General features: G+C 47.2%; 1 pseudogene; it reads right to left on the reverse strand.

Annotated features, from left to right (window-relative positions):
• Positions 1-276: 276 nt before the first annotated feature.
• Positions 277-449, reverse strand: LOC134989114 (U1 spliceosomal RNA; annotated as a pseudogene).
• Between the last annotated feature and the right edge of the window lie 10,337 nt (positions 450-10,786).

Consider the following 10,786-nt stretch of genomic DNA (forward strand, 5'->3'; position numbering starts at 1 on the left):
AGCCCCTGAAGCATTCAAGCTGATTTCTTGCAGCAGCTGGGCACTGTAACAGCTCCAGAGCTGCTCTGTAAGGCAAATAAAAGGGTGTGGGCCCTGCAACACCACCTGTAGTTCGCATTGTGCGTTGGAAGGCACAAAGTAAGCAGACGAGAGAAGTCAGGATAGTGCGCAAGGGCATAGAAGGGAGGGGCTCAAGAAAAGAGAAGTGGAAACAGACAGCAAACTAGGCTGGAGAGAGACCTGAGACAATGAGATCTAAATTATACCAGATCCAACCAGGGGAAAGCACAAATGCAGTCCCCCCCCCCCCCCCCTACCACAAATTATGCAGTCGAGATTCCCACATTTGGGGAAATCACAGAGGTCAGCATACCCAGAATGCAATGAATGAACCTCACCCTGGGAAAACAATCTTCATGACCATGGTATCACCTAAGCAAAATAAGTATGATTTGAGATAGGGCTGGGGAGGGCCGCTGCTCAGGCACACCTCCGTCAAGTAAAGGAGATTCAACTGAGGCAGCACAAGGGAACTTTCATCTGGGGACAACAACTGCAGGGAGAACACATTTTCAGACGAATGTGTGAGGGCAGAAGGCAGCCTAATACTGAAGCACCCCCCAAACAACAAACCAAATGCAACAACTAGTGCAAGCATTCCTGGGGGAAGGCCTGCAGCAGATGGATTCGCATATGGTGATGTCATCCAAGCAATGGGTATAGTTGGCTGCAACCCTCGTCTGCATATGAAAAGAGAAAATAGTCACGCAGGGCATGGCGGCCTTTGTGGGGTTGCGCTTGGATGACCCCTAGATCGCTTTATACACCCCCATCAGTGTGGGGCTCATGTTGGCCATGCCCCAGCCCCTGAAGCATTCAAGCTGATTTCTTGCAGCAGCTGGACCCAGTAACAGCTCCAGAGTTGCTCTACAAGACAAGTAAAAGGGTGTGAGCCATGCAGCACCACCTGTAGTTTGCATACACACATATATAGGACAGCATCTCTTATATGCCCCAGGGGCAATAAAATAGTATCCTTATCTAGGGTATCCGTCCATGCCGCTACAGCACTACACATACACACCCAGGCCGACGCAATTGCCGGTCTGAGTAAGGTACCTGAATGTGTATAAATGGACTTCAGGGTAATCTCCTGTTTGCGGTCAGCAGACTCTTTGAGGGTAGCCGTATCCTGGGACGGGAGGGCTAACTTCTTGGATAAGCGTGTTAATGCTTTGTCCACCCAAGGGGAGGATTCCCATCGTTACCTATCCGTTGATGGGAAAGGATACGCCATAAGAATCCTTTTGGAAATCTGCAGGAGATTCCCAAGCTTTTTCACATAACTCGTTCAGCTCGTGTGAGGGGAAAAGGTTACCTCAGGCTTCTTTCCCTTGTACATATGTACCCTCTTGTCAGGGATAGGGGGCTCCTCTGTGATGTGCAAAACATCTTTTATTGCCATAATCATATATCAAATGTATTTTGCCAATTTTGGCTGTAACTTTGCATCATCGTAATCGACACTGGAGTCAGAATCCGTGTCGGTATCTGTGTCAACAATCTGGATAGTGGGCACTTATGAGACCCTAACAGTCCCTGCGACATAGGATCAGGCATGGGTTGAGACCCTGACTGTCCCAAAGCTTCAGCCTTGTCTAATCTTTTGTGCAATGAGTTTACACTAGCATTTAAAACATTCCACATATCCATCCAATCAGGTGTCGGCGGAGACACCACATTCATTTGCTCCCGCTCCTCTCTAATATAGCCTTCTTCCTCAGACATGTCGACACACGCGTACCGACACACCACACACACAGGGAATGCTTTTACTGAAGACATTTCCCCCACAAGGCCCTTTGGCAGAGCTGGCCCTAACCAATATGATGTCCTAGGCAAGATTTTGCCTGGTGCCCCCTAGCACCACCGCTGGTTCCGCCTCTGACCTTGCACCTCTTTCCCAGCACCATCAACCCTCACCCATAACAGTACTTATTTTGGTGTTTGTACCCCCTATATTTTAAACAGGAACAGTTCGCACATTTGGCGCACAGTCCAAAAAGGGGTGTGTTTTTGCTGGCAATGGGCATGTCCACACAATAGTACCCCCAATTAAAATTCCGCCACACAGTACTGCAATTTTATTCACATTTGATCACGCGATAGTGTCCATAATTCACATTACATCCCACAGTAGTATCACTTTACCTTATAAACGTTACTTCTCACAGTAGTGCTCCTTATTCACATTACATCACACTGAATTGCTCCTTATTTACATTACACCACACCCTATTGCTCTTTATTCACATTAGACGACACAGTAAATGCCCTTTCTATACGCAACGCTACATATTAGAGCACCTTATACACATAATGCCACACATTAGTAATGCATTTATACACATAATTCCACACAGTAATGCCCCTTACACATATGAGACACATCATTAATGTCCTTATAAACATAATGCGTCTTACACATTATGACAACCTTTATTAATGCCCTTTAACACATAATGGCCCTCATTCCGAGTTGTTAGCTCGCAAGCTGCTTTTAGCAGCATTGCACACGTTAAGCCGCCGCCTACTGGGAGTGAATCTTAGCTTATCAAAATTGCGAACGAAAGATTAGCAGAATTGCGAATAGACACTTCTCAGCAGTTTCTGAGTAGCTCCAGACTTACTCGACAACTGTGATCAGTTCAGTCAGTTTCGTTCCTGGTTTGACGTCACAAACACACCCAGCGTTCGCCCAGACACTCCCCCGTTTCTTCAGACACTCCCGCGTTTTACCCAGAAACGGCAGCGTTTTTTCACACACACCCATAAAACGGCCAGTTTCCGCCCAGAAACGCCCACTTCCTGTCAATCACACTACGATCAGCAGAACAAAGAAAAAACCTCGTAATGCCGTGAGTAAAATACCTAACTGCATAGCAAATTTACTTTGCGCAGTCGCAGAGCGAACATTGCGCATGCGCAATTAGCGGAAAATCGCTGCGATGCGAAGAAAATTACCGAGCGAACAACTCGGAATGACCACCCTTGCGCATGCGCAATTAGCGGAAAATCGCTGCGATGCAAAGAAAATTACCGAGCGAACAACTCGGAATGACCACCAATGTCCCTTACACATATGCCGCACATTATTAATGCCCTTATACACATAATGACACACATAGTGCCCCTTACACATATGTTGCTCATTATTAATAATAATAATAATAATAATTAATAATTTTATTTATATAGCGCTCTTTCTCCAATAGGACTCAAGGCGCTTAACAGATATATAGCATGATATAATACAGAAAATAATGAAGTACATTTTCATAAAATACAGAAGCACGAAGATACTAAAAGGGACACTATGGAAATGCTTGAGTAAACAGGAAAGTCTTGAGTCTACTTTTGAATGCATTTTTACATGACACACATAATGCTCCTTACTCATATTCCGAACACTACTGCACAATCAACCCACTCACATGCACACAGCACTCACACTGCCACTAACACTGTGACCTCTGCCTCTGCTTGGATACAGATGTGTCCTCATAAATCTTGCCTCAATGCTAACGTTGGGGCACCTTTTTTTTATTAAAATGCATCTTATTTGCATTGCTATGTTGTTAGGATGCACACGCAGCTTCTGCTGATTAAAATGATATGCAGCACGCCTATATACTGTGTGAGACTGTGGCTGTATCTGCATATGAAATGCTACACACAGAATATAGGCATGCCGCATATCATTTTAATCAGCTGAAGTTGCTGATGCCCCTAGGCATATCAAATGCCCTAGGCAATTGCCTAGTTTGACTATGCCTATGGCCGGCTCTGCCCTTTGGAGAGACAGAGAGAGAGTATGCAAGCACATACACCAGCGCTATATAACCCAGTAATAGCACAGTAACTTAATGTTTGCACAGTAGCGCTGCTGTATGTAATTTGTGCCAAATTATGTGCCCCCCCCCCTCTCTTTTCAACCCTCTTGTCTACCGTGGTATAAGCAGGGGAGAGTCCGGGGAGCTTACTCTCAGCGGTGCTGTGGAGAAAAAATGGCGCTGGTGAGTGCTGAGGGAGAAGCCCCGCCCCCTCGGCGGCGGGCTTCTGTCCCGCTTAAACTGTACAATTGGCGGGGGCTCATACATATATACAGTGCCCAGCTGTATATATGTTATATTTCTGCCAAAAAGAGGTTTATATTGCAGCCCAGGGCGCCCCCCCTGCGCCCTGCACCCTTACAGTGACCGGAGTATGTGAGGTGTATGGGAGCAATGGTGCACAGCTGCAGTGCTGTGCGTTACCTCAATGAAGATCATGAAGTCCTCTGCCGCCTCTGAAGTCTTCTTTTCTTCTCATACTCACCCGGCTTCTATCTTCCGGCTCTGCGAGGGGGACGGCGGCGCGGCTCTGGGACGGACGGCGAGGGTGAGATCCTGCGTACCAATCCCTTTGGAGCTAATCCCTTTGGAGCTAATGGTGTCCAGTAGCTTAAGAAGCAGGACCTTGCAACTCGGAGAGTAGGGCTGCTTCTCTCCCCTCAGTCCCTCGATGCAGGGAGTCTGTTGCCAGCAGTGCTCCCTGAAAATTAAAAACCTAACAAAATACTTTCTGTCAGAAAGCTCAGGAGAGCTCCTGAAAAGCACCCAGTCTCCACTGGGCACAGTATCAAACTGAGGTATGGAGGAGGGGCATAGAGGGAGGAGCCAGTGCACACCCAGAACTAAAGTCTTTCTTTAAGTGCCCATGTCTCCTGCGGAGCCGTCTATCCCCATGGTCCTTACGGAGTCCCCAGCATCCTCTAGGACGTTAGAGAAAATAGGATTTTTAATACCTACCGGTAAATCCTTTTCTCTTAGTCCGTAGAGGATGCTGGGCACCCGTCCCAGTGCGTACTGTGTCTGCAGTTATTAAATGGCCCTTAACTCCAGAACATTTATGTGGAGACAACTTTCCCGACTTGACCATCTTCCTTGGACGTTTTCCCCCTGTGTGACTGCTCCCCAGCCTCGGAGGGTTGCATCCATGGTCCCTAGGATCCAGTCCTGGATCCCGAACCTTCGCCCCTCTAGGAGGTGAGAACTGTGCAGCCACCAACGGAGTGAGATTCTGGTCTTGGAAGACAGGATTATCCTCCGGTGTGTGTGTAGGTGGGATCCGGACCACTTGTCCAACTGGAACACTCTGGCATGGAACCAGCCAAACTGAATGGGCTCGTAGGCCGCAACCATCTTACCCAGCAACCAAATGCATTGATGGATTAACACTCTTGCTGGTTTCAGAATTTGTTTGACCAGACTCTGGATCTCCAGAGCCTTTCCACTGGAAGAAAACCTCTTCTGTGTCCAGTATCACTCCCAAAAACAACAACCGCGTCATTGGGACCAACTGCGATTTTGGCAAGTTTAGGAGCCAACTATGTTGCTGAAGAACTGTCAGGGAGAGTGCAATGTTTTGCACTAACTGGTCCCTGGATTTCGCCTTTATCAAAAGATCATCCAAGTACGGGATAATGGTTACTCCTTGCTTGCGATAACCCTGGTGAAAATCCTCGGAGCCGTGGACAGACCAAACGGCAATGTCTGAAATTGGTAATGACAATACTGAATTGCAAACCTCAGGTAGCTTGATGCAGAGGCTAAATGGGAACATGTAAGTAGGCATCCTTTATGTCTACCAAAACCATGAAATCTCCTTCCTCTGGACTGGAGATCACTGCACTGAGAGATTCCATCTTGAAATTTAATTTCCTTAGGTAGAAATTGAGGGATTTCAGATTTCAGATTGGTCTGACTGAGCTGTCCGGCTTAGGGACCACGAAGAGGCTTGAATAAAAACCTTCTCCCTGCTGACTAAAGCCGATTTGAACAATCGGTGAGGGGGAACGTCTTGAAACCCCAGTTTGTACCCTTGGGACACTATTTGTAAAACACACGAGTCCATGTCCGAATGAATCCAGAACTGACTGAAGAGTTTTAGACGTGCCCCCACTGGTGCGGGCTCCTGCAAGAGAGCCCCAGCGTCATGCGGTGGATTTGGCTGAAGCAGAGGATGATCTCTGCTCCTGCGATCTTGAAGAGGATGCAGACCTCTTCCCTCTTCTCCTTCCTCTACCTGCAAAGAAAGGGGAATCTTAACTTCTTGCATATCTATTGGGCCGAAATGACTGCATCAGATAATGATGCGTCTTCATCCGTTGGGAGGGAACATAGGGCAAGAAGGTTGACTTAACTGCGGGAGCTGCCGAGATCAAATTAACTAGGCAGTCACCAAACAACGCTTCACCTTCATAGGGAAGAGACTCCCTTTCTTCTTGGAGTCAGCATCAGCATTCTCTTGGTGAATCCACAATGCCCTCCTATCCGAGACTGCCATGAAATTGGCCCGTGAACTCAAGAGTCCTATATCCCTTGCAGTCTCACGTAAGTATGCTGCAGTGTCCTTGATATGATACAACGTAAGGAGTATCCCATCTCTCCAAGGTATCTTTATCGGATGACAAGGTATTCGACCAATTCTTGAATACTACTACTCACCCATGCACATGTAATGGCAGGTCTAAGTAATGTACCCTTGGTTACATAACTAGAAATAATGTAGCTTCCTGCATACGATCCGCTGGATTTGTGACAGGGCCCCGTGCAGAACAGGGGGTGACTCCCACTTTATTCTGTCCGCGGCTGGAAATGAATAAACAACCAGAATCCTTTTGGGGATTTGAAACCATCTTGTCGAGCTGGCCCAGACTTTCTCAAACAGAGATGGAGGAACGTTACATCAGCTTTCATTATATATCTATATATACATACATATAGACCCCTTTGTCAGGAACAGCAGGGTCTTCAGTGATTTTAATATGTCCTTAATATCCACAATCATGTACTGAATGCTCCTTGCCAATATTGGATCTAATCAGGAAACATTATGGTCGACATAGGAATCAGTATCCGTGTCAGTATCAGTGTGTAGTAACTGGGCAAAATAACATTTTTGCGACCCCGCGGGGCCTGAGGGAAAAGAAACATAGCCATGAACATCACATCTATTCTCTTCGTCTGTGTCTGGGACACAGATTTATCCAACCTTACTCTGATATTACTGAAACTTTTACCCAGTCAGTTATTGGTGGTGCTAACAGGGCCACCATCATATGTCTGCATTCCTAATATAGTTTCCTCTTGGGAAAAACATTCAGCCACCGACATGTTGACACACATGTACCAAGTACCCACAGACACATCGGCTTATGGGGGACAGACCGTCAGTAAATCTGTCAGAGGGACACAGAGGATTTTTCAGCTCACAATCCAGCGCCAAAAGTACACAGTCTGGGAAATAATAAACTCTATAGTGATAGACTTGTAATGCTCTAAAGATGTTCTGGTGAGGTGAGGAAGAAGCCCCTCTACTGTAATAGCGCGTATCTGTCCCGCTCAGAAATAATTAATTACGCTAGCGGGGTAAGGACAGTGCCCAGGCACTAATGTCCACTTTTTCCAGCCTTTTGTGAGGAATTTATGCTGCCCAGGGTGCCCCCCCCGTGCCCTGCACCCTGCAGTGCCTGTGTTTGTGTGGGAGCATGGCACGCAGCGTTCCGCTCGCTGCTCGGTACCTCAGAATGCCATCACTGGAGAAGAAGTCTTCTGTTCTTCTGCTACTCACCTGTCTTCTGGCTCTGTAAGGGGGTGACGGCAGGCTGCGGGAGTGTGCATCTAAGCGTACCCAGCGATCAGCACCCTCAGGAGCTAATGGTGTCCTGTCAGCCTGAAGCAGAGCCATTGAACTCACTAGAAGTTGGTCATACTTCTCTCCCCTAAGTCCCACGAAGCAGGGAGACTGTTGCCAGCAGCCTCCCTGAAAATAAAAAAAACTAACAAGTCTTTTCAGAGAAACTCAGTAGAGCTCCCCTGTAGTGCATCCAGTATCACTGCGCACAATACTAAAACTGGAGTCTGGAGGAGGGGCATAGAGGGAGGAGACAGTTCACACCCTTTGAAAGTCTTAAAGTGCCCATGTCTCCTGCAGATCCCGTCTATACCCCATGGTTCTTAATGTGACCCCAGCATCATCTAGGACGTATGAGAAAACAAATAACGCACACATGAGGAGGAGAGAACTAAGGAAGCTATAAGGAGAAGAGGGGAGGGAGGGGGGGTTGAAAGGTAAGGTAGTAAAGGCATATTGGATAAACTACAACCTTATACATATTCATTAATGTACCAGTAGTTAGAAGTAGAAGAGCTCTAACAGAAACCACAAAGCTTATCTAAAGCCACACCACACTGGATATGCCCAATCTCATTTGATTTTTGAAGCAAAGCAGTATTGGACTTTGTTAATACATGGATGGGAGACTGCTTGGTAGTATCAGATTCTTTAAAAACACCTAAACTACCAACACCATTTTCTTGGTACATTTAATTTTTACATGTATTCTTTTATGTACCAGAAGTTAGAAGTAGAAGAGCTGTAATAAAAACCACCAGCTCATCTACAGCCACAGCACACTGGATTTGCCCAATCTCTCCTGATCATGGAAGCTGAGCAGTGTTGGTCCTGGTTTTAGTACTTGGATGGGAGACCACCAGGAAATACCAGGAGCTGTGTGTATTTTTACAATACTAACACCGTTCTCTTGATGCATTCCATTTTGAAACATTGGGGCAGATCTATTAAGCCTGGTGAACTGATAAAGTGCAAGGTGATAAAGTACCAGCCAGTCAGCTCCTAACTGTCATTTTTCAAACCCAGCCTGTGACATGGCAATTAGGAGCTGATTGGCTGGTACTTTATCACCATGCAAATTATCATTTCACCAGGTTTAATAAATCGTCCGCTTACTCATTTATGTACGAGTAGTTAGAAGTAGAAGAACTCTAACAGAAACCACTAAGCTCATCTACAGCCACACCACACTGTATATGCCCAATATCACCTGATTTTAGGCCTGGTTTGTTCTTGGATGTGAGACCACCTGGGAATACCAGGTGCTGTAGGTAGTTTTATACTACCAACACCGTTCTCTTGATGCATTCTATTTTGAAACTTATTCATTGATGTACCAGTAGTTAGAAGTAGAAGTTAGAAACAGCAAAAATCATCTACAGCCGCATCACACTGGATATGTCCAATCTCATCTGATGTTGGAAGCTAAGCAGTGTTGTGCCTGGTTAGTTTTTGGATTTCAGGTCCTGCCTTCTGGTTTGGCCACGGCACCTCGGAAATTCACCAAGGTCATGGCCGTGATGACGACCCTTCACCATCGGTGGACCAGGGAGGAATCTCTCCTCCCGATAAACATTCTGGAATTGCAGGCAGTGTTCAATTCATCGACACTGGCCCTGCCTCTAGTACAGAACAGGCCTGTTCAAGTACAATCGGACAACGCCACCACGGTAGTGTACACAAATCATCAAGGCGGCACTCGAAATTGCATAGCAAAGCTGGAAGTATCAAAAATCCTCAGTTGGGTAGAACGTCATCTGCCAGCAATATCGGCAGTGTTCATTCCCGGAGTCCTCAACTGGGAAGCGGATTTCCTCAGTCGTCAGGACGTTCACGCTGGAGAGTGGAGAGGCCGCAGCAGAAATGTCTGCACTGGTGTCAGTAGGTGACTGAGGCAGGGATGACTGGGAGATAGTGGGTGACTGAAGCATGTATGAGTGGGAGATAGTGGGTGACTGAGGCCGGGGTGACTGGGAGATAGTCAGTGACTAAGGCAGGGGTGATAGGGATATAGTGGATGACTGTGGCAGGGGTGACAGGGACAGTAGGAGACTGAGGCAGGGGTGACAGGGATAGTGGGTGACTGAGGCAGGGGTGATATGGAGATAGTGGTTGACTGAGGCAGGGGTGACAGAGATAGTGGGTGACTAAAGCAGGGGTGACTGGTATAGTGGGTGACTGAGGCAGGGGTCGCAGGTATAGTGGTTAACTGAGGCAGCGGTGACTGGGAGATAGTGGGTAACTGGGGCAGGGGTGACAGGGAAAGTGTGTGACTCAGGCAGGGGTGATAGGGAGATAGTGGGCAGCAGATCACTGCCTTGCTGACAGCAGCACATCCCTGCTTCACTGACAGCAGCACATCCCTGCCTCATTGACAGCAGCACATACCTGCCTCACTTATAGCAGCACATCCCTGCCTTACTGACAGCAGCAGATCACTGCCTCACTGACAGCAGCAGATCACTGCTTCACTGACAGCAGCAGATCCCTGCCTCACTGGCAGCAGCAGATCCCTGCCTCACTGGCAGCAGCAGATCCCTGCCTCATTGGCAGCAGCAGATCCCTGCCTCACTGGCAGCAGCAGATCCCTGCCTCACTGGCAGCTGTATATAGGGCCTAATTCAGACCTGATCTCTGCTGTGCATATTCACACAACAGGAGATCAGGTCTGAAGTGTGTGTGTGTGCTGGTGCCGCAGTGCACCGGCACATGCCAGAGATGCGATCAGCATCTCTGCCCAGTGAGCGCCTCTGCCAACACATACTTATCTTGCATATGAGATCTCTTGATCATAAAGATAGTTCTCACAGGGTGAGGTTCATCCATTACATTTTAAAGTAGGAAGGTACAAATTACATATTCAAATTACATATATGTGCTGGATTCAAATGTTTTCCCCCCTTCCTTTCTCAATTGTGCCCATCAGCAGCTATTCTAATGTTGCTGCCAATGGGTGTGACACATTCATTTCTTCTGTGGGGTACACTGGACTCCACAAGGATTCACATTGGGGTGTAGAGTAGGATCTTGATCTGAGGCACCAACAGGC

The sequence above is a fragment of the Pseudophryne corroboree genome, unplaced genomic scaffold (genome assembly GCF_028390025.1).
Source record: "Pseudophryne corroboree isolate aPseCor3 unplaced genomic scaffold, aPseCor3.hap2 scaffold_1098, whole genome shotgun sequence".
Lineage (NCBI taxonomy): Eukaryota > Metazoa > Chordata > Amphibia > Anura > Myobatrachidae > Pseudophryne > Pseudophryne corroboree.